Genomic DNA, 25,694 nt, shown 5'->3' with positions numbered 1-25,694 from the left:
CCTCTAAATTTTTGTCGTATCCTAAAACTTGTACCATCTTCACCTTCTCTGAAATTCAACCTAATTCAGCAAATAGACAAATAAAACTATGATCCTTCACATTTTTGATGCATATTTTGAGACGTGTAGACTCTAACCTTAAAAAATCTTTTATACTAATTGATCATCATGGGTAAAAATACTCAAACTACTCAAAGTAACATAAGTCTGTAAGATATAAATCCTCATTTTTATTTATTAGAAGTTTTAGACCTTTCTTTTCTGCTGTGAGTGAAGTTAACAAAATCAACCCTGGTAGTTTCCTTATTATAAAGCATTTTATACAAGAGAAAGTTTATTCTCATATGATCTCATTTTTTAAATCCAAATCAGGATTTTTAAATGTCTATATATGGAGAACAAGATGTAAGAATACATAGTTATGTGATGTGAACAATGAGGTTTCATGAAAGGATAAGGGGAATAGGAGGAAGGAAACTATTGTTCAGTAGTTACACTTTTGATTCTTACTGTGTTTTTCCTCTCTAGTAACATCTCAGAGATATTAAACATGGCAAAGCCTTATTAAAAAAAAAGTTATTTCTAAACAAAATGTTTCCTTCCTTAATGAGATTCCATTTTGGTGCTTTATTGACAGTGTGCTGGGAATTTTGAAATGTTCTCTCTGTCTTTCCGTGATTTTGACCTAATCTCATTTGGATTTACCAGGCTCAGCAGCTGTTGTTTTTTATCGACTATTGCTAAGTCATATTAAGGTCCAAAGTTGAAAAACCCTTTTTCCTATGTTGGCCTATATTATTCAGAGGTTTATAAAATTTAAGCCTTTTCTCCAACCCCTGTAATTTTTATTGTAAGAAAATTTACAGTGATAGTAATAGTATCTCAAAGGGTGCTTTATGTAGGCTAAGCCTATTTGCATATCTTTCACAGGATGGTAATGAAGTTTGCAGTGAGCTTTGTAGAACAGTGCTTTCTTGATAAATCCATCTCTCCCCTTTTCTACTGGAGGGAGAAGAGACCTCAATTCCATTGTGATTTAAATAGTGTTTGGTGTAATATGGAAGATGCTTGCAGTTTGATACTAATTGTTCTTTGGCAAAACAAAATGCAAAGGGGAGAAGTCAAAGACTTTGAGAATGTCCCTAGGAGAGCATAAACTCAAAATTATAGCCATTTTATTAGAAAATTCTGTAGTTTTATTTGAAGAAGGAATCAGATGTTGAATTTTGCCATTTAATGATTTAATGTAACATGAATTCCTCTTACATAGCTGAAAAGATATATAGCCTTCTTTGTAATACCTTTTTGGAGATCTCTCAATTTGTCTATTAAAATTATAAGGCGGTGGTTTTTAAGGTCTGAGAGAGACATTAATATGCTCCTATATTCCTCCCAGGGTTAGTATGCTAATTCTTAATCCCATCTGATCTCTATACTGTCTCTCACATTCCCTGTTTTCCTGTTGAGAGTTGAAATTTATTCTCCTTATACATTCAGGATTCAAAGCACTAGGTTTCCTTGTTGGAAATGGCCAATCATTTCTGCATTTACAGGTAATGATATGCATCAACAATGTGCCTTATCAATTAAAAAACCATTTTTACACATATGATCACATCTGATTCTGAGTTTAGCAAGGGAGAGAGGGAGAATGGCTCCAATTAATTCCAATTTTACAGGTGGGCTCAGAGAAGTCACACAATATTCCCAAAATAGCATGTAAACAGAAGGGCATGTTCTCTGTGTTGCATGCTGCATGCACCCTCTCATACTGTGTCTGCATACCCTGTCCTATGCTACTCCCCAAGACATGTCCCACTTAAGGAATTTAGTCAATATACTACATAAAATTATTGTACCAAATTTTAATAAACTTTATGAAAACACATGGTTATCTTTTAGTTATTTCCCTACTAAGCATGAATTATTACACTGTATGTATAGTGAGAGAGGCATCCTGCTTTCCAGGCCAGTGACATAGCGAGTGTCCAATTTAAGAGGTGAGAATGATAGGACAGCAATAAGACAGATGTCCCAAGGAGACATATGACTCACTGACAAATTTGGTGGAAACAATGTAGGAGGTGAGCCTTGCAGGATGAGATAGGATTTGGAAAGATGAAGGAGGGGGTGGAAGAGAAATGTTTGAGCAGAGATGTGTAGGAAGGAACTTATGCAAGTACTGAAATCATTGTGCATGAAATGATACATCCAGAATTTGCTACAAAACAAACCTGGGCATGGGTGTGATATGAGTTGACCATCGTTGGCGCTGGATGAAGGCTATATGGGGGATCCTTACAATATTGTACTTTTATATGCATCAGAAAATTTTTATAATAAAAATTTTTAAGCATAAAAATTGTATATTATGTGTGTTTTGAACAGTAGGTAGGCTGACTTATCTGGAATAGAGAGCATGTTCAAAGTTATAATGGGAATGTTGGAAAGGCAGTCTGGGCACAAATTTGGTGGTGGGAAGGGGGTTGGTTCATGAATGTACACGATAGAGTCTGGGTGAGTACAGGTAGACACTGTTCATTAATTGATTGGACTTGACTGTGAACTCAAGGTGGAGTTGCAGTTCAGTGCAGCATCCTCAGCAAGGATGGCCATAACCCCACTTTACCCTCTGCTTAGGCACGGCCACATCTAATGTGCCATACCCAGTTCTGGAAGGCACATTTATAAAGAGGGCTTTATGCAAACTGAGTTTCAATGGTGGGATACATGAGGCACAGGAAAGTATCTCACATCTTAGCAATCTTCTTCTTCTCCGAACATTCCATCACCTTATGGTTGTCAACCTGACATGGACATGTTTTCCCTTCTTCCAAGTCTCTGTCCTCCTTTTCAAACTCTTTTTCTCTTGGGGGCCTGAGAATGGGCAAGTAAAAGCAAAATAAAAACATTACTATCATTCCTACATGATATGAACGTATATAATCACTATGGCATTTTATTTAACCTCTTGGAAACAGACTTTAACAGCAGCCTGAGTTATATACAGAAAGCAGCACTCGTGTAGCTTTCTGAAACAAAGCTCCCTCCCTTCCCGCTTAAAACATTTCTCTACTGCTAAACAAAAAAGAGAAGAGACATGTCAGGGAAATTTGGATAGCTCATAATATTAAGGAATTATTTATTTGGATGTGATTCAGTGATATGCTAGAGATGACACATGCAGGTTTGTAAAACTATTTTTAGGAATTTTGCAAGCTAGCTGTTAAACACAGCTGTTAAAAATTAAATCATACAAACTTAAAGTGTTAAAAGTAAAAGAAATACTCAAAACTTTTACTTCCTAATTATTTTACTATAATTTGCTATTATTTATGCTCTTAAGGTCATTTATGTCTCATGTATCTGCAGAGTGGAAGTACTGTATGGTGGTGTGCTACACATCTCTTCTCAACTTTATTCAGTGACATCGTGCTGGTAGTTTGAAATTGGCCATGGTGGGAATATTTATACCATGGAAAATGGCAAAGAATACAAATCAGGGCCCTTTTTTATTTTCCACAGAGAACTGGTTGTTAAATATCTAACAGCAAGCCACTAGGTATGATTATGAGATTTTGGTTATATTTTTTAAAGACTTTCTATTTTAGAGACATATACTAAAATAAGACAAAGTATGTTACCTAGAATTTGTTTCCAATAATCCAATGAGGGTGGGTATCAGGATTGTTGTATCAGAGTGGTGGGCAAATAGGCTTCATTGTACCACTCTCTCAACTTCTGTGTATGTTTGAAATTTTCCATAATAAAAAGTTAAAACAGTAGTTAAGGACTGTTACAATGAAAATAAGTAAATCACCTATACCCAGTAGACACAGATAGAAATCCAGTCTGGTACCTGTCTATTCTTCAAACTTTGACTCCCGTGTTCCTTTGACAAAATCTTATTCTCAAATTTTAGAGCCCTTATTTTGTAAATGATTCACATCATTGAGCTTAAATATCTTTTTCTCATTAAATAAAATCAAGAAATCACTATGTACAGTTTATTATACCCATCAGGGCAAAGGAATTGAATACCACCCTCTCTAGGACACTGAAATGCTCTCTCTTCATAGTGTGGGATAAATACATTTGTTGGATTGCAATCCTGTTTGCAAAACCAGTAGAACAAATAGAGAAAAATGAATCAAGTTATTGCTCAGAAAGCTACTTGAGGCTACATGACAGCTGTGTACCCTTTAGATTTATTTTCAGTCTGGCTGATTTGAGTCATTGCCCAAAAAAAGGAGTGCTGTCAAGTGAATTGTCTTCTATGTAGATGACAAGAGCCTTTCTAAATATTGCCTTGCTGATACAATTGATGTGTTTGAAAGTATTGGCCTAGGAATTAAATTAGTTCCAATACAAAGACTTAAAAAAAGTTATAGCCTAGCTTATATTAACTACATTTCACAAAGAGTGCAAAAGCACAATATTTCTTAACATATATTTAGACATCAAATGGAAAAGTTGTAGCATAAATTCCTTAGAATATATCTTTTTTTTCAAAATTTGAAGTTTTAATTTCTGTCTTAATATGAATTTGGAGTATTGTAATAGTTTCTCCTTGGATTTGATTATGCAATAATCCATGCAGACTACATCTAGTTGACCATAAAAAAATTTATGTTGAGTAATGAATGCAAGTGGTTACTGCGATGATCCCATCAAACAGGGTGGTGAGGAAATCGTTAGGTTTTATAATGGGAACAGAGAAGGACAATAGGAACCTTGAGGGGAAAGTAGTCTATAATGTCTGTCTTGTAATTTTAAATTATGTAAATCTCTGGTCTGTGTAGAAATACAGGCTTAGACAATTCTCTAAGTTTAGCTACATACAAAAAAAAAATCAGTTTCAAGCTATGAAAACAACAGATGTCAAACTCAGGTAACCAGGGCTCAAAATACCACAAGGAAGCCCGGGCTAAACCAGATGCTGCAAACAGGAATTGAGATCAGGGAAACCAGAAGTCAGAATAGTGTGGCTAGGAGAAGAATCATCATAACTTCTCCTCCTAAGACACAGGTGGACAGAGCAATCATCTGGACAACCTGGGAGCCTTGATTGACACTTGGCTGTGGTTTTTCTCATTTTAATTCTTTTGTACCAGTAACCCTCAGTGTCCTGCTGGTACCACTACAATGTAGATCCTGAAAGAGTTTCTTTAAGTCATAGTTCAAAACTAAGGTGGAGCATAGATATGATTGCCAAGGAAATAATCACAGGATTGAGATTATTCACTCAAATATTTACTGTGCCCCCACTCTCTGGGCTAGGTGGTGGGATGCCTCAATGAACCCTCTAGATAGAAACCTAGTGGTGGAGACAGAAAATAGACAAAAGAAGTAAGTGTGTAGTACATTAAATGGAGATAAATTCTGTAGGGAAAAACACGACTGGAATAATTTTTCAAAATTAAATTCCCCAAGTATACATTTACTGAGTCTATCAAAGCCGGCAAAGAAAGGAGATTGATAGTTATAAAAATATAAAACATACACATCTGAAATTCCTTCATGTTTCTGTTAATGCTATTGATAGCTAAATATATTCACTGTTTCTAAAAACCAGTAGTTTAGAGTACAAATTGAAGTAGCTTAGGAAAGGCAGGATCTTTTTTATACTAAAATAAAAAATATGCCCTTCTATGTTTTATTAAAAAGTTGGCAGTTCATGGTCAGGAAGGCAATGAGCATCTGCAATAGGGAGGCTGGAAGTTATTTAAAAACAAAACCTATTGCTTCCAATTCTGTTCACCTCCAGCTGGGCAGTCAAGAAGCAGTCATTTAAAGAGGTGTTTTGTAGTTGTATACGTGTATGTGCATGTATACTTGTTTTCTAACATACAGATGTTATATCATAGTAAACTCAGTTGTCTTGCTAAAAAATTAAATTGTTCCAACTTTAAATGGAGATATTCTGAAAGGGGAGCGTATTATATAAATTTCTTTATATGGGAGATGGACTGAGACTATATTTAGTTCTTTATTTTAAATAACTTATTTTTTTCCAAATCACCAAGTACTAGTCTTTAAATCTAACAATGGCCAGAGTCTTCAGCAAAAGTGAACAACCTACCAAACTCATTCCTATTTTCTCCTCTTCCCAGGGCTCAAGTTTGTCTTTCCAGCTGCCTACTAGACCTCATCGCCTGGATGGCCCACAGGTACTGCAAACTCAGCATTTTAATAACCGTACTCATTACCCTCCTCCACCACTGGGCCTGTGGCCAAAGCTGGGGCGGTCATTTGTCCTTGAGTCCTGGCTCTCCATAACCTCTGGTCTGCCACCAGGTCCTTCTGATGAGTACCTAAGGCACACTAGAATCCATGCCCATAGGCCATTGTGCAGAGCACCTGCTTGAAAGTGCTTAGAAGTGATGGTGGTGTGTTTGCTTTTATTCCTTCTTCTCTTCACACTCAGTCACTTCTGAGCTCAAGCCTCCTTTCTTGTTTATCCTCTGGACCATTGATCTTTCTGGTTTCCTCCCTGTGTACATGTCTCCTTTCTAATGAGTTCTCCATGCTGCTACCAAAGTGGCAAATTCTAAATTTCTGAATTTAAAATTTGACACTGGATTATGCCACTCCCTTTCACAAATACTTTTGGTGGTTTCCGAGCATGGTACCCATGTTTCTATATGATCTGGACCAAATGGCCTTTTCATCTCACCTTCAGCTTCAGGTTCACTCTTGAAAGCAGTTCTTGGTGAAACTTAGCTATGCCCAACCTTTGATAAAGGTATAAAATCTTAATTATGTTAATAATTGCCTTGATTTGAAATGAAAGAGCAAATTTCATCAGATTGCTCATTGGTATTCCATTAAATGCCAATTGGAATACTTACTAGCACTTTATAATGGAGCTTTTCAACCCAACTTTACTCCCCTTTTTGTTCCACATCTCTCCCACCTGCCAATATTTGTTGCCTTCATTCCTGGTCATTCTCACTGATACTCCCCTGTTCTGGACCCTCACCACTTTGTTATTGAACCACTGCAGTGGGACCCTACCTGGGTCCCTGGCCTTCATTCTCTCTCCTCCCTGATCCTGGCCCCAGCTTATCTCCCATGCCTCACCATGTTAATTTTCCTGAAATATTTCTTGCATTCTATTTTAAAATCTGTAATGATTCTCTTTTGTGAGTCAAGTCAAGCCTCCTCCTCATTCTGGAATTTTCGACCCTCGGTGCCCTCACAACCTCATTTATTTGCAAAGTCATCTCCCTCTGGCCGTGAAGATTCTCTCCTCAGTGGTACGTGCTGCCTCATTGCTCTTCCTCACCCAAGGCCTCTCTGCTCTTGCCCTTCCCCAGCTGGAAGTCTTTTCTTTGCTCTAGCTCCCACATATCCTAAAGGCTCAGAGGTACCTCATCTATGCTGTTTTCTCCATTCCCTGAACTATAATTGTTACCCTTATGAGAGGAAGCTTCGGATGGTTGGGACAACATGATGTTTGGTGTCAGTTATAGGAGCAAGCCCTTGCTCACTAGCCATATGTGTTCAGCAGCTTATTTTTTTCCGAGTTGGTATTCTTATCTTAAAACCAAGGGCGTGATTTAAATGACTGTTTATGAAAAAAATACTCCATAAACTTTAGAGCATTATACACATGTTCAGAGTTGTTCAGCTATACTGTTTATCCATGATTATCTATGATTATTTTCCTGTTCCCTGCTCAATTCGTATATAACATTTACCATGTTCTTTTATGAGTGTTTTAAGGGTAAATACAAGAAGAAGTATACTTTTTTGTCCTATTCATCCCATACCATAGCAAATGCTCAATAAATTCTCCCTGTCAAGAGAATTCAATGAATACAACTGTAAAGCATCAGTCTCTGTAGTAAAAGTATGGTATTTGATAAAGTGAGTGAACAAGTAACAGGAAGGAAGAAGGCTGCCCAGAGAAAAGGGTACTGACTAGGGGACTGGCCGACTTCAATACTGACTTTTTTACAAGTCCACAGATGTGCTCTGGATAAAATCCCTAGGCAGGCTCTTCAGCGTCTTAACATAATGGCAATAGAGTTGGTTGGCTTTCTTAGGAGTCACGCTGTTCTTGGCACAGCGTAGACTCTCAAGTGTTTATTGAAGTCACTAACCACATTATTTGCAAATTTTTATACATGTGTTTACAGACACACATATACATGCAGGTGGATTTGTCTGTCACTGCTCGTGCTTAGTTTTTCCCCCTTTTAAGTTCCGTTCTTATACATAGCAGTGTGTCCGCCTTGTCCGCAGATTAGCACATTCACATTTGCAATTTGTTTGTACAGTGTCTAATAGGAGCTACCTGATCACTTGCCAAAGTGATAGATAATTAGGAGCTACCTTATTTATTTAGATTGCAAAGAAATGTTCATAAAAATTCTGCACTGTATATAATATTAAACTTAAATCCTGCTTAAAATAAAACTAAGAATAAAGTATAATAATCAGTAAATGAAAATTCATTTTATTTTTGCATGAATGTCTCCTACTCCCCTCTCCCATACCCAGCCTCCTAGAAATAAGCGAGATGGTAGTGGAGTCCAGGAAGTGATGATTCTACTTAGTATCCATCTTGGAAGGAAAACATAAACAGTAGCAAGTTTTGCTTGGTTACACTATCCTTGGACAATAAGAATAATGGTTAGGTACTTATTATAACTCTTACTATGCCTGGATCACTGAGTCTTAGTTAAAAAGCAAACTAATCAAACAATAAAACACAGTTTCTGTTTTTAGGGAGTTTATACTTTACAGTAGAATAAAGGGAATGACAGTAACCACAGCAAAACAATTAAGGGAAATGGGATTTGGTGGTTACCTAAAAAGCAAAAGATACATTTTCTCCAAAGCAAGTCATTAAAGGTGGCATTAAGAGTAGATGTACTAGCAGGAAAACGATAGCTTAACCCTGCTCTCGCCATCGCCCAGCAGGTTGGGTGAGTGCTCCCATCTCAGGTGAGCCAGCCTGGCTACAGGAAGAGACGTTTGCATGGAAGATTGGGGAAATTGCCAAACAACAAAATGAAGACTTATGCTTTTGAAATTCCTCTTATTACTGCTTTAATTAAATTGATGTCTCCAAGGGAATGGATTTTTAAATGAAATTTTAATAGTGCTTCATCTCATTCCAAATGTATTCTTTCAACTTACTCAGCTTTCACAATGTGATCATATTTGATTTCACTTCCTGGTTGGTCTACATAAGCCTGTTGCTGGGAAATATTTAAATGAAGTATTTATGAGAGAAGAATATTTTTTCATAATGCATGCAAGCATTTTGGTTTGATTTAGAATTAGTTCATGTAGTAATTTTTATAGAAATAAAATTTCTGACACCTAAACTTATAAATCAATTGCTTAAAAAAAAAAAAAACCCTCTTAAAAAAAACTTATTTGGCACTGAAATTAATTAAGTTACCTTGTGGTGAAATCATCTCTTCCACAGAACTGTTTGATTAGGTACCAGTTGTGTAACGAATGAAATGTTGGTCCGTAATTAGAGTAATTGTAATTTGATTTTAAATAGAGGTTTGATTGCATGGTGAATGTCATAATGCCTAATAATCTTTCCAATGATTAAGGGACCAGTATATTCTTAAGTTGATGGTTTGCTTTATGGTATGTTTAACATGGCCAGTAATATATCTGGCACCCTTTCGTGTGTATGTTTTAAATCAGTGGTCCCCAAACTTTTTAGTACCAGGGGCCAGTTTCATGGAAGACAATTTTTCCAGACAGTGAGGGGTTGGGAGGACTGGAGCAGAGGAGGCGGAGCTCAGGCAGTGATGCGAGCGATGGGGAGCAGCTGTAAATACAGATGAAGCTTTGTTCACTAACCCACCACTCACCTCCTGCTGCGCAGCCCCCTGATTCCTAAGTTTCGTGTCATGGAAGACAATTTTTCCACAGATGGGGAAAGTGGGGAGAACAGGGTAGTGGGGCACTCAGGTGGTAATCCTTGGTCCAGTTCCTTACAGGCCATGGACCAGTGCCGGGCCATGGCACAAGGGTTGAGGACCATAGTTTTAAATGACTATTCGTATGTGTTATTGCATTACACAAAATATTGACTATTAATTCTAAAAGTGGTATTTTTACTGTAAAGCATTTAACTCCACCAAAGTACTCAAGTAACTTCTGATCAAAAAAAATCATTAATCAAATTTATTTCTCTTTTGAAAAGTCAGTTAAGACATTCAGGAAAAGCCTGCTTCCTCAAAATCTAATTACTTTGTCCAGTTGCATCATTTGACTGGCTAATTGAAAGTTTAATTTTTTAAAGCTTAATTATTTTTCTGCTTAGATTTTTAATTTTGAAGTCCATTTATGTTTTATTTCTCAAGGTACTCAGACATATACCCTAATATAAAATTGCTTTCAATCTCAAACTCTCTCCAATGAATTCTTCCTGATACTTTTAAATTAATTTCCCTAATCTATAATATGTCCTTAAATGTATTTTTCCATTATTGCCCTGTTCAGATAGCATCAGTGACTTTCTACCACTTATATCAAGTCTAAATTCCTTTCTTCTCATAAAAATATTTGACTATTCTAAAAGCAATATTTTTACCTCTAAAGCAATAATTTCTTAGATACCTGTTATGTTTTGGGCCTGAGTTATTTCTTGAAAAATCCTTAGTGTGACATTTGAAACTTTATTTAATACTTAATCCTAATCTATTTTCCACTCTTATTTCCCGTTCCCATCATTTTTGTCTCAAGAATTCCACTTCATATGTCTCTTCACTAACTCCTTAAATTCACCGTGTTCACCATGATTTTCTCTTACCTTCTTTATTTATTCTATCCCTCCACATAAAATATTATGTGCCCTGTTATTAACCCCCTCCCTTATCCCTTCGCCTGGCACCTATCCAAATCCTGTGCATCTTTTTGGTCCAACTCATAACTTCTGTGCAGTGGCTGTTGTTCCTTTAGCATATATTGCCTCAAGATGCAACTGTATAATCCATTTATTTGATCTTTCTTATATTTGTGCCTTCTTTCACCAAAGCATAAACTCCTTTTGAGGTTCAGATCTCAACCTTTCCATTGCCTTCATCATCTGGAACAGTGCATTGCACTCAGCAGTGGTCTAATCATGGTTGTTGAGTACAACTAGTGTCAGAGTGCATGTGAGATGTAGTCCTCGTAGGCCTTCTCTTGGTGGCCCATGACTGGCCATAATGCAAGTCGGTGATACACTGGGCCCTCTTCATTTCTACCTCTGTTCAGTGACTAAGTTGTTATCTTCCTCAAATGGATAAGACTCTGCAATAAAAGCAGATGGTGCTGTCAAATATAAACAGGATAATATTCTTTCTTATGTGTGAGTAAAACAAAAAAATAGTAGGAAAAAACCCACGCCATTATCTTTCTTGGTGCAATCTTTTCGCCTTTCAAATTTGGTTGCTAAGAAGTAACCATAGATTCTTCTGCTGTGTACAAAGGAGAAACTGAGGTCACTGGCTGGAGTCTATGTGTGTCATGCAGCTGAATTTGTCACTGAGCTATGACGAAGCCCCACCCTAATTTTAGAAGTCATGTGTTAAACTTCCAGATGGGGAATGTGTCTTCTATTTTTTGGGAAAATCATTAAAATTCTAACATTTCCAGAGAATACATGGTTTCTCCCCTTTGCTGACACCAAGTAAAGCTGCAGAATCCTGCTGAGTTCTGAAGCCAAAAGCCAACCTAATGTGCAGAAACTACTGTTTCCTTCTGAGGAATGTGGGCATTCTACCTGATCCCTATCAGTTATTTGTGGGTTCTTTTAGAAGCCTCACCTTATTTTATTCTATCACTTCATTTCCCAGAGCTGCCCCAAATTATTCTTAATGCCAAGGCTGAGCTAAATCCCTCCTTGCTGATCAGGCTCAAATGGAGTCTTCAGTCTCTGCTGAAGAATTCAGGGACCTTTGCATGTCACATGGAATTTGGCAAATTGAAGGCAAGATGGTGTGAAAATTATAAGGTTTTCTGGTTTTGCTCCAAGCAAGGAGGTCTAATTTTAACTTTTTTTTCAATTAACATTCAATAGCAGCTGCTGCATGCTAAGCCCTGGGATGTAATAATAAGCATAATCCATGTAGATCAGACCTCAGAAAGCTTATGGTTTAGTGGGAGAGAAATAAACCCTTAATTGAATAGTCATTTGTGGGTGTGTAGTAAATGTTATGAAAGGAAGGGATGGAGAACTACAGGAGTATGTTGTGAAGTGACCTGGTCGGGGTGTCAGGATGGCATCCTGTAGGAAGTGGCTTTTATAAGTCATTGACTCAGGGTATCCATGACTCAAATGACTACCTTGTTTTGGCCTTGAAGGTGAGCTTGACCTTCTAAGTGAACTACTTGGCACTGTTTCAAATTGCAACCATTTGGAATAAGAATTAGCCCTCCTATGAGACTGTTCTTATGCAGCGACATGCTGTGTGTTGTATAATAAGAAATATATATTTAGTCTTTGTCCCCAGTTGATGGCACAGAGCTCCTTAAACCCTTGGTGTTTCATGATAGGAATGTGCTTCGTTATTCACAGTGAGCCCCTCAACCTTCCCAGAGTTTGTGCTAATGAGGTGAATTATTGTGGGCCCCAGAGATAGCTTCAGGATGGAGGCTGGTCACCAGGAGAATCAGCCTCGTGATTTGAGGGGTGGAACTTTCAGTCTCACCTCTAGGGAGAAGGGAAGAGCTAGAGATTTCTAATCACTAATGGCCAGAGATTTAATCAGTAATGCCTATATCATGAAACTTCCATAAAAACCTCTAAATAGTAAGGTTCCGGTAGCTTCTATCTAGGTTGGTGAATACATCAAAGTGCTGGGAGGGTCCTCCTCCCCAACCCTAAATACCTTGCCTTATGTATCTCTTCCATTTGGCTGTTCCTGAGTTGTATCCTTTGTGATAAATCAGTAACAGTAAGTAAAGTGTTTTCCTGAGTTCTGTGAGTTATTCTGATGAATTATCAAACTTGAGGAGGGGGTTGTGGGAACCTCCAAATTTGTAGTCCAGTCAGACAGAAGTGCAGGTAGCTTAGATACCTGGGACTTGCAACTGGCCTCTGAAATGAGGGCAGTCTTGTGGAACCGAGCCCTTAAACCTGTGAGTTTGATGCTTACTGCAGGTGGTTAGCGTCAGAATAGGCTTGAACTGCAGGACAGTCAGTTGATGTCGGAGAAAGTGATTTCAGAAAAAAGACATCTCACTATGTGTTTACCTGAATGAAACCCAGATGTTTTTCTACTCTGCCTTAGGAGCAAATGGCCATCAGTGATTTTACCCACCAGTAACCAAATTGCAAATATGAAGCATTAACCTAACACCAAGGTAAAAATGGACATATCCCTGTAACATAAGTGACAGAAAGCTTGCTTTTTTAAAACTGACCTGTTTCTGTCTTAATGCTCTTGCCCAGTGCTTCATTTCCCACACCTTCCAGAGGACATAGGAGCTGGAATAGATAAGCAGTGTGGGCCAACTGGAATGTTCTGAAAGGCCTTCTCTGGGTTGGGCAGACAGGTGCAGCTGCACTTCACTGGCACTGTGAGCCACAGACTGTGGGTGTTGTTTTTTTCTTTTTCCAAATCCCCAACCAACAGACCTTTAATTGGTCCATTACCAGTCCATTATTACGAGGTAGATTTGGAGAACTTTCTACTCAGGTTGTTTTATCACAGTGGAGGAGATTACTGACAGTCTGTGCTTGAGCCATATGTTTACCTGGATTCATGGGCCTCTGAGCCTTTTTGAAAAGTCCCTTTTGTCTTTGTAGTAGGACCTAAATGTTATAAAAGGTCAATGTCCTTGCAACACTTGCTGTTTTGTTGCCTTGGAACCACAGTGGTATAAATAAAGCTCACTTCCTGGGTTGCTTTGTTTCGATTTAAGATAATGTCCTAAGGCTGTCCTCTTTCCAAATCACTTTACCAGCAAAAGAATTAGCTTTCTTTATGGGAGTTCCCCCTTTGCATTTATCTGCCACTTCAATGATTTCAAAGTGCTTCCATGATATTTCTTTTACCACGAATACCAACTCTTAGGCCAGTATGATTGTCTGTATTTTCAAGCTGAGGAGATGGAGGCCTAGACTGGGTGAGTGATTTAAGCCCATGCCATGGTGGGTACAGGCCTGGGACTCAGGCCAGTGCTCATTTTCCACATGCTACCATGGAAGCCAGCCCCTTCCTCTCACTCCCGCCTGTGGGAAAAGTGGAGAAGCAAAGCGAGATTGTACTTGATCAACAAGAAGGCCCCTAGGGCTTGGGGGAACAAATGACATAAAAATAAGTAAATAAAAGTTAGGCAGTTTGCACTTACCTACAGCAGCTCCAGAACATTTACAGGCAACAGATCAGAAAGTGCAGCAATCTCTCTGTATGCCCAGGATTGGCCACCATAGCAATGACTGCTGCTGACCAGGAAATAGAGACAACTTCTGTAAAAATGCCCAGTATCTGCAAGTATAGACACCAATGACATGTGTAGGTAAAAACAGAGCTAGAGGCTTTAAAAATTTCTTGCCCTCGCAGAAGTGGCCCCAGCTGTATAAGAACTCCTGAGGCAGGCAGCATGATGAAGTGAGAAGAGGCCGTACCTAACTCGTGAGGCTGAGTAAGTGCCACAGGGAGCCACATGTGAAGCATCCTGTCTTCCTCTTCTAGCTGTTGTCAAGTGATCAGTGATCACGGTGATCACAGAATACAGTATCCAGTCTGCCCTGCCTTTGGGGGTCAAACCTTAGCATTCCTGGGAAGGAAGTAGCAAGAGCCAATAAAGTAGAAATCCAGAGGCGCTGGAGATCAGTCCTTGCCATCACTTTCCATTGCCACCCCCCCCACCCCCAGCCTTCCCTGAGACGTTGTTTTGTCTTTACAGTTACAAAACAACAGATCAGGAGGTGATATGCTTTAGAATGAGCTCTCTGGCTGCAATATGGAAATAAACTAAGGAGGCCTAGAGAGGAGGCTATTTCAGTCCTCCTCATCAAAGATGAGGCAGGCTCCACCAGAGGCAATGAATGGCAGCAGGATTGCAGAAGGTTTAAGAAGAGAAGCACTTGATTTGAGGGAGTAGAGGAAAAGAAAATTTCTGGGTTAGGTATCTATCTTAGTCTGTTTGTGCTGCTGGGTAATTATAAACAAAATGAATGTATTTTTCACAGTCCTAGAGGCTGGAAAGTCCAAGATCAAGGCACCACAGGTTTGGTTTCTGGGCCTTGAACACTGTGTCCTCACCTCACCAGGTGAAGGAGCAGAAGAGCAAAAGGAGATGGAAGGGGAGAACCCGCACCCTCAAGCCCTTTTATAAGGCACTTAAGCCCATCCATGAGGTCAGGGCCCTCATGGCCCAATCACCTCCTAAAGGGTCAACCTTTTAATATTGTTACACTAGGGATTAACTTTCAACATGAATTTTGAAGGGGACACAGACATTCAAACCGTAGCAATGCCTTAGCCCTTGGTGTTACTATCAACCTGAGATTCAGGGACCCAGGAAAAATAGTTTGGTGTCTGGGTATGGGAGGAAACGGTGGATGCAGTCTGGGACCTGCCGAATGATGTGCTTTCACATACCTCAGTACGTAGCCAGGAAGATGTTTGGGGAGATGATTTTGATGCTTAGGGTTAGGGAGCTGGGCTCATTATATACACAGAGGTGGTAGATGAAGGCTTAAGAGTAAAGGATGTCACCTGAGCAGATCATGTGCACGAGCAGAGAAGCTACAGGCCCAGGACCAAACCCCAGTGCGTAAGGGGTGGGTTAGTATAGGACCCTGCCAGGGTCCCAGCTTCCTTTCTACTTTCATTTAAAATTCGTGCTTTCATTATATGCTTGACTTGATGACCTTCTTCCCGTATTATAACCAACTTTTACTCCCTTTTCAGTGAGACAGATTTATCAGTTGCCAGTTGTAGACCAGTGCCCCGTTGCTCTGAGAAAATATACACCATTCTCCTTCTAGTTAATTCTTCTCCTGGTGCTGTCACTTCTTAAAGCCCTGCCCAATTCTCACCACTCCAGAGGAGTCTTTCAGACTCTATATCCCCCAGTGCCAGTTACTATTAATCAACTCATAGGATAGTGGGATGCTGTGGAAGTCGAGAGTCTATTGATCATTTGTTCTCTGTAACATTACAAGTGAGGAAAATCAGGTTAAGTGAGGTGAGATGACTTGCCCAACATTATGCTGTCAGTTAGAAGCAAAGTAAGGAGCAGAACCTAGGTCTCCTGACACCTAGTGGGGATTCTTTCTGTGAGATCACGCTGCCCCATGGTCTCCATTCTTCCTTATGTCTCGGTGATGGTTACTTTCCTTCATTTGAACATCTAAGCACATTACTACATTCCCTTCGTCTTCTAACGTAGCAGCTATTTCTCTATTATTAAATTAACTCTCATTTGATGTGGCTTTTGATATGTCATTTGATATACCTTTATCCACTCATGCTTTGGGTGGGCATTTCCACCCCACATATCCAAAGACTAAGGAAGTAAAGGAAGGAAATCCTACAAACATCAGTTTGTTATTATGAAAGTCTCAGGGATGGATGGGTGGATGGACAGATCGATAATCTATTTATTTCATGTAAGCACCCAGTAAGTAGGTCTGCTATCACTAACGCCAAGGATTATGATTGCTCTCCGTGTAAACATTTCCCAACACACACACACAATCTCTCTGGACTAACACCCACCCATCCTTCCCCCTTCCCATCCTCCTCCTCCCCTTCACCTACCCTATTGGCTGTCCTTGATTCTTTCTGGTGGATTGACCTCTTAATAAAAGAAGATTAACAAGAGGATCAAATACTTAGCACATTCATTAAATTATTACTGAATTTTGTAAACATGCTGGTGCTTCAATGGTTATTTTAGGGGGAAAAAAAGATCTCACATGTGCACTAACCACAGTAGTCACTAGAAGATTTTTAAATGTCATAGCTTCAAATATTGCTATTTATCTATAAAGAAGACTTAAGCCTTTTCTGGAAAAATTTGGGAGATCATATCTCACCTACCCTTCATCTAATTCAAGATAACAAACAAAATTGATTATTGAATATTTAATATAGTAACCTATGAATTATGAACAAAGTGAATTTGACACCTTAAAATATCTTTGTGTTGGTATGTTTTCTAGTACATTAAAACTCACTGTATATTTAATTTGCATAACCCATTTATGTTCATTTTGAAGCAGTAAGAATGATTTTACTGGTTTGCATGAGTATAGGTTTTTTTGTGGTAAAATATAAATAACATAAAATTTACTATTTTAACTATTTTTAAGTGTGCAGTCCTGTGGCATTAAGTGCATTCACATTGTAGTACATCCATGATTATAGATTTTAAGACATGGCCTTTTGCTTGGGTGACATTGGTCATATCTGACTTGTCTGCAGCATGAATCTTGACTGGGATGATAAGCATTGCATCAAAAAGTGGAGATTACCAGCACAGGTTAACTTCTTTAAAATGTTGCATCACAGTGTGTTGTTTTGGCTCCACAACACTTTGTCTTCCTTGTGGGCCATAATGTAAATGATTGAGGAAAGTTACATTTGTATTTCATAATACTCAGTAGTAACTAGAGTCATGTGATATATTGCAAAATTTGGTATGGAAATCACTAACTTCAGTAGATAACCAAACCCCCTAATAGCAAGTCTGGTTTCTGTTTATAGGATCATACATTAAAGCCAACCTTTAAAGGATTAATTTTAGATAAAGCTACTACTGTGTTAATAAATTACCATTTTCGAATCCTTATTTTGTACCTGCTGCTGTACTAAGCACTTGATTTATAGTTACCTTATTTAATTCTTAAAACAACTCCATTAGATAGAAACCAGTATCTCTGTTTTGCAGATGAGAAGATTGATACTTATCTAAGATCAAGCATCATATAGTAAATGACAGAGTCAGAACTCAATCTTAGCCATTCTGCTAGCTTCCCTTCAAGTCTCTCAAATTTCCATCAGAGCTTTTGGACTAGGCCTAACAAAGTAACTAACACATCAAAGGCATGTGATACTTTTTTTAAGTCATTCAAAAAGAAAGTCACATATAGGTGATATAGTATTAATTTATTTCTAACTACATTTTACTAGGTGTATCAGGAAGAAAAGCCATGTAAAACATTACCATTTAAATACAGATGAAACCTGGGTTATTCATCTTGTTATTCAATTGATGGGTTAATGTTTCTCTATAAGAGCTGATGCAAGCAGGATGCATCCTTGCTCTGTCTAGGTATCATGTCGATCTTAATTATTTAATAAGCAGAGAAAGTAAAAAAAATAAAAATAAAAAAAATAAGCAGACAGGGTGGAGGAAGCACTTGTTGATTCTGTTTCACTAGGTAGAATACTGAATAATGAGGTAGGAAAACAATGCAGATCTCATTTTTAAATTGTCGTCTTAGTTTTTCTAAAAGATAGATAGTAGCTTTGAAAAGAAGAGATATCACTCCTTTTTATATAGCTCTTCGGAGAGGCCGTGCAGCATATGGCTCTTAGTCAAAGCTGGTGTGAGTGCTGGGTTTGCATGTGAGCTTCATCGAGTTTCTTAGTTTCCCTGATCGTCAACTTTCTCACCTTTAGAGTGGAGATAATAATACCTACCTCCCCAAGTACCCAGGAAGTGTTAGCCTTCCCCTTTCTGTCTCCCACCAGCCCTTTCCATTCAGCTAATGATTTCTGAGACTCCGTTGAGTATCAGGTCCTTTCCTGCACACTCAAGTCTTCTAAGAGTTCAAAAGCTGAGGCAGAAAGGCATCAAACCAGATATGGGTGACGCAGTTTAATGGAAGTAGAATAGAACTATCAATATTCCCTAAATGCTAAAGGAGCATGAAGTAAGGGGCAACTACTTGTTTTGGAGGCAAGTAGGGTAGCAGTGTTTATTTTAAACATCTTTTGTGTTTAATAGTCATTTAATACTGAACATTAAACCTTTTTATTTGGGGGTCAGAAATCAGCTTGAGGTGGAAACACTAGGCTGATTCGCAATGCATGACAATGTGATTTTTCACTGGGTTAAGAATGTGTTGTAGCAGATGTAATATCCTTTACAGTCATCACTATCAGAAGTTACTAGCTTTATGAGACTGAAACTATCCAAGGACGTGCAATATTGTCAGCTCGATCATAGCTCACAGAATTGTGGAATTACAGTGTTTATGAAGTACCTAATATGTGACAGGCCCTAGGGGGAAAAGAAGGCTCTTTGCCCTCCAGAGTTCATGGTCTTGGGGCAAAGCAGACAGGGCAAGCGGACACAGAACAGCATGATGCACAACATCCTTGAGTGATGACTTGATAATTCCATTGTTCCCAGCATTATTCCTGTCGTATTATACTAAGGATAACTTGGGCAAAAGAATAATTGTGAAATCATAATTCAATGAGCTATTAAGGTCATTTTAGAATGCCGTGGCATTTATCCAGTGGGCTATCACTGATTTAAAATGACTCACAGTCCTTCTGATGCAGCCAGTCATGCTGAATTTGACAGCAGTTCTCCATTCAGATTTGTGAGATGTCATGTTTGGTGGGTAAGTGGGCAAGTATAAATTTTTCTGCTTCCTTCCTGAAGAGGTAAAGGCTTAGCCTCTGCTTCTGAATCTCTGTGCCTGCCATGGGGTGACGGAAATGCCTAAGGCTCTGTTCCTACCATTTGCTTTGCCACTCCTCCAGACCCACCATGTGTGTGCACCAGTTGTGTTTACAGATCCTTTCAAGAGCCAGGCCTCCTCCTCTGTACCCCTGGTTCCTACCTGGGTGGTGAAACCTGATCTGGTATCATTCATTCACTCAACAATGATTTCCTAAATATTTGTGGTGCTAACAGAGGCAGCAGTGAGAAATGGGGGCACCCTAGAGGGGCTCAGCATTTGTTACTCTGGACTCTGGGCACACTGTGGATTTGGTGCCACTTCAGACTGTTAGTCTTTAAATGTTCGTATTTTTAAGAGGAGAAGCCAATGTATGGGAAAAGCATAGCAAAAGAACCCGCTCTGTCCCCCTTTTTCCCAGAATCTCAATTGCCCAGGAGGAAATAGCAGTCAGAGTCCTGATCGTCCCTTCCAACCACATTCAATACTCACCCTGAGAAAAGCTCTGATGGATACTACTTTAGTTTAATCTGGTTAAGTTTCCAGAGATGTTTTAAACACTCCATTGATGAATCAGTATGTAACAGCTGTCATAATCTCCAGAACCTTAATCTAGTCCTGGACAGAGACACCATGATAGATCCCTGGGATACAGATAAATAAGATACTGCCCTGGCTCTCAAGGAACTTGGGGCAATAGCTTAACACATACTGTAAAACAGTGTAAGAGAAATATTAGTACGTATGTTCTAAGAACACAGATGAAGAGGCAGTGAACTCAGCCAGTGGCCATTCAGGCAGCTCATGGAGGTGATTCCACTTGATCCCAGAGTGGCACAAATGATGAAGTATAATGTCCCTCTTTTAAATCCATCTCTTCTCCATAGTTTTAAACTTTTCAAATTGATGAAATGGGGGGCTTTAATTTTTTGTAACCTAAAGCCTTAAATTTTACAATTGCCTAAGGCGGGGTGAATGAGTATGATATTGCAGCGATTCCTGCTATAGCTGCAAAGTGATGTCCCGTGACTGTGCCTTTAACCTAATCCAGGTCCTTTGACCAGAGATTCTTCACTTCCTGCTACACCTTTCCTTTGAAGATTTTATTTACCTATCACTAAAAACAGCCATCCCCAACCTTTTTGGCACCAGGGACCGGTTTCATGGAAGACAATTTTTCCACAGACTGGAAATGGGGGGATGGGGTGTTGTGGGGTGGGTCGGCGGGGGAGCAGAGCTCAGGCAGTGATGTGAGGCCCATCTCCTAACAGGCCACAGACCAGTAATGGGCTGTGGCCTGGGGATTGGGGACCACAGCACTAAAAGACAAATGCACCCAAATGGAAAACCATTATCAGACTCCAGAATTGTGTAGTAGTTCTTTGCTTTCCTACAAAGGAGTTTGTTTTGTCAAATGCACTATCTCTACTGACCAGAAGGAAATAAAAGCAGCCAGACCTCTCCATTTTCAAAGCAAAAGCACTGGGGCCTTTTATATATTGTTCTGTCAGAAAGCTGATTGTTGCCTTATTGTTCTCTAATCCTTAGTCACTTGGGAGTATTCCCTTCTATGTCCCTCATAGGGAACCTTCTGAAAGGAGCTCTTATTTGAGGAAGAAGGGGCTTCTCAGTGTTATGCTTGCTACCTCCAAATCTTCCAGAATATCTTTTTTTAGGTTATCTTGGAATTGATTATGCAAGTTAAAATACACATGTCTTGTGTCCTGCCACTGGGAGAGAAAATGTTTTTGAGGGCATGGGCATAGCTAGTTTTGTGATGCTCATTAGCATGGCAAGCTGGAGAACCACTGACGCAGCCGCCTGTCTCAGCAGCTGGGGCTGTCAGAATTGCTGTGACAGTCTTTGTCCTCTTTTTACTCTGCCTAATATGGACTCTTTATTCTAAGAATTGTTGCCATTTAGTATTTTCACATTTCATTCTTTCAACTTGGTGCTTCTGTATTCTGCTGAGGTGGAAGAAAAGTGGTAACTTTCGCTACAGTTTCTAAAATTAGTTTGAATGATTTGGTTTTAGCCTGGATAAAGAAACTCGGCTACATTTTGTTATTTCTTTTTACTTGACAGCAGCAGCTTTACCCTAAGATGACAAATTGTCATTATGAGAGAGCTGTCATTAAGTTCTACATTTATATCTTCTCAGCGAAGTATTCCTCTAATTTAGTAAATGTAAATAGAAAAGATGAATGAAACTTGTTAATAACATGCTGAAATAAGTCAGCCCAACTCAAAGAAATGCAAAATAAAGCAACAAGATCATTTTTTCATGTATGGAATTAGCAAAGTTTTTTGCTGTTTTTTTTTTAAATGAAGATTCCTAAATCTGATGAGGTGCTACTCATGTATTGTTTACAGGAAAGAAAATTAGTATAATCTTTTTGGGAAATAATTTGATGCTATATATCAGAGGCCCTAAAATGTTCATACTCTATGACCTAATACTCTCATTTTGGAAGTGTATGTAAAAGTTAACCTGGCTCACGCCTGTAATCCTAGCACTCTGGGAGGCCGAGGCAAGCGGCTTGTTTGAGCTCAGGAGTTCGAGACCAGCCTGAGCAAGAGTGAGCTAGGCTGACGCCACAGCACTCTAGTCTGGGCAACAGAGCTAGACTCTGTCTCAAAAAAAAAAAAAAAAGTTACCACATGAACAGAGTACAGAGATGTTTACATCATTACTAGTAATAAAGGAAAACCTAAGATTCCATAGGGAAATGATTTTATAACGTAGAACATATCCATGTATGAATTATTATGCTTCCATCAAAAATGATGTTTAAAGAGACTTCATACCAACATTAAGAAAGCCCATGAAAGAGGCAAAAGCGGGTATCACTACTGTGCCAATGAATTTTACAGTGGCATAATTGTATAAAACTAGCAGATTAGCAAAAAGAACAAAAACTGTCCCAAATATTAAGTCTTTTTTCATGTTTCTGCTATTTAATTTAAGAAGCATAGATATTTTCAATTTGTTTTTCTATCTTTTATTTATAAAATCCATGGTCCTCAGATATAATGCTTATCTCATTCTCCATTAAAAGTTGAATGTTCCTATTTTGTACCTTGTCGATTACCTTTGTGATGAGATTAAATCGATAATTTGTGACAGTGGTTTTTATATCTCCCTGATTAATAGAAAACAATTTTTATGAGAAGTCGGAAGGTGATCTCTTAATACTCATTTTTTTAAATTACCTTTTTTATATTTCTTAAAATTATTGTATCTGTTGGAAATTTTAGAACCACATAAGTGGATAAATTGTCTTGCAGTCCTGTGATATGTAAAATATAACAATATGTTTATATCTCCCTGATTAATAGAAAACAATTTTTATGAGAAGTCAGAAGGTGATCTCTTAATACTCATTTTTTTAAATTACCTTTTTTATATTTCTTAAAATTATTGTATCTGTTGGAAATTTTAGAACCGCATAAGTGGATAAATTGTCTTGCAGTCCTGTGATATGTAAAATATAACAATATGTTTATGATTTCTCTTTAGGAATTTTTCAAATCGAGACTAACTGCAGAGTTTCCAGTTGACCAGCATTCTTAGGGTAAGATTAACATCCTGAATTGCGAACATATGGTAAAGATGTGTTGGTAGCTTGGGGCAAATAAATACTGAATACTTAGTATGTAAAATTCGAGTAAAATCTTTTTCATTTTACAGATGTTTTGAGTAAAATCTTTTTGAGATTTTCAAACCAGCTAATAAACAGAAAATTAAATCTGTATACATTTTAGTAAAAACGTCATCCTCTTATCCTTTGTGGGATTTAGTATGTAGGAAAATATGTATGTATCATATTTGTCATTTTTTAACATTAAAGATCTAAGGAATATAATAAATGGCCGTGAGAGACTAATGTCTATATCTAATGTTCCTAATTTTTGTTTAAGGTAGCATTTTTAATGCTTAGAATTAGTTTTGCCATGTTACTGTTAAGTAAAAGATGGCCACACTTTCCTTGAGTAGGTAAGTCAGAAATAAACACACCCTATGCTCTGTTGCTTGCTGCGAACATCGTTCTTCTTGTATAATTGTGGAACATTAATCTTAAGTTAGCTCTATGGCAGCACTTTTGATTTTGACACAATCGATGATGAATTTGTATGCTGTCTTAAATAGCACAACTTTCTAGTGTTGTGAATGCAGCGAGTGTCTTAAAAGCGTCACCCAGCTCTGATCACATAGTCCAGGTGAATCAGTCGTGAAGATGGGGTCTGTCACCTACTATGTTCTGAACACCCTTCTTGTTAAGGATGAAGATAAAGATCCTTTGGCTTTGGGGTATATCCACATTTCCATGCTGATTCATTGAACTAACTATAAATTTTTTAAATCTGATAACAGATTTTGCCCCTCCTCTACTTATGACTTTTCAGTGACTTTTCCACCACTCCTGAACTATTTATTATCCAAAATCTTTACCTTGGCTGCAGGCCCTTTGTCATTTTTCTACTCTCCCCAGGCTTCTGACATTCCAGCCAGAGTGGCCTCCTTTCTGATCCTCACACATCTAAGCTTGTTGCTCCTTCTGCCTGGAACGCTCTGCCCATTCATTGCTGGCTCCTTTCTGCTCTCCACACTAATGGTAGTCCCTCTAAGAGGACTTCTCTGACTTTATATTCTTCGTAGCATTTCTGATCTTTTTATGTTTGTGTGCTTGATTATTGTCTCTCTTCTCTTACTACATGGTAAAGCCCATGAGAGCAGAGATCCTATCTGTCTTGCACACCTGTATTTCCCAAACATTTAGGACTCCACCTGGTACAGAGTAGGCATCCTAAATATTTGCTATGTGAACAGACTAAAATCCTGACCTTTCTTTAACAAATGCTGCTATTCAGTGATGTTTCACTCATTCTCTTTGGGTATTTTGTTTACATAGCACCACATGTAGGATTTATTAGGTTTAGCCCATCATCCCACTCATGTGGACACAGACATGACATTATTATAAGATGCTGGTGCCAACTTTCAACTATGCATGTCTTCTGTCTACAATAGGATTGTAAATCCTGGGAAAGCAGAGACAAGGCCTTATATTTCCTGGGTATGCCTTTGTAGTACCTAGCTTCCATAACCAAATGTATACAAATCTTAACTTTAGAGAAAGGATTAAGATTAGCATCTTACTCGTATTTTTTAATGATTTGTAGAGTACACTGGTTTGTCCCAGAGCTAAAATATCTCTCCCATTTTGACTTATTATTTAAAAAAAGAATGATAACATGGAAATGTTCTAGACTATATTTGCAACTTCACATTTATTTTGTTAAGAAGGCCTATTATTAATTAGGGAAGGTGGCCAGAATCGATGCTACCAACCTTCCAATTCTTTTCAAATTAGGACCCTTGGTTATAAGCCCATGTTTTATTACTTTATGACCCTACAGAAGCCACTTAAACTCCTCCGAACTTCAGTTTCCTGATTTACAAAATAAAGAGTAGACTTCAATTTCTATGTTGTCTTCGTGGATGAAATAGTCTGCATGGTTCTGCTCTTGTGTAAGGTAGGTCACCTGTGGAAGAAAGGAGAAAGAAATAGAGTGATGATATCTGTTGTCTACCTGTCATTTGAAAGGAGAGTGTGTGTGATTCGCAAGGATTACGTAGGGAATGGGTTTGGCTCTTCAGTACTTTATTATGGCTTGCTTACTGTTGTGGGGAAGGCGGTGGTTAGGAAAATATTTTTACAGACAACGAAAGGTGATGAAGAAGAATTTGAGGTTCCCTTCTGTTTACACCTTCTCTCTAAGAATTATCTAGCCACTGGTGGCTTATGCTCTAGTGTTGATATTACAATACTGTGTCTGTAACCTTCTTTTATTTTAAATGGATTTTAGATAATATGGTAGCTTACGAAAAACATCAAAGAATCGAGAGATCATTTCCTAAAGGGACAATTGCCATCTATATTAAATATATGATAGAGTCTATGACTGTCAGAAATAAGGAAAAGTGGCCGGGCACGGTGGCTAACGCCTGTAATCCTAGCACTCTGGGAGGCCGAGGCGGGTGGATCGCTCAAGGTCAGGAGTTCGAGACCAG

The 25,694-nt window shown here is 38.4% G+C and overlaps 1 protein-coding gene across 1 annotated transcript in view; it reads left to right on the top strand.

The window, feature by feature from the left end:
- Positions 1 to 25,694, top strand: part of LRRC8B (leucine rich repeat containing 8 family, member B) — a 69,402-nt gene that overhangs the window by 23,805 nt on the left and 19,903 nt on the right. The window contains exons 2-3 of the mRNA XM_012661200.1: positions 6,114 to 6,170; positions 23,139 to 23,193. The gene's annotated coding sequence lies outside the window, so the exon portion shown is untranslated. The remainder of the gene's footprint in view (positions 1 to 6,113; positions 6,171 to 23,138; positions 23,194 to 25,694) is intronic.

The sequence above is a fragment of the Propithecus coquereli genome, unplaced genomic scaffold, assembly GCF_000956105.1.
Source record: "Propithecus coquereli isolate 6110/MARCELLA unplaced genomic scaffold, Pcoq_1.0 Scaffold7, whole genome shotgun sequence".
Taxonomy (NCBI): Eukaryota; Metazoa; Chordata; class Mammalia; order Primates; family Indriidae; genus Propithecus; species Propithecus coquereli.
Note: the sequence above shows the minus strand (reverse complement) of the source record. Positions and strands in the feature narration are given on the sequence as shown.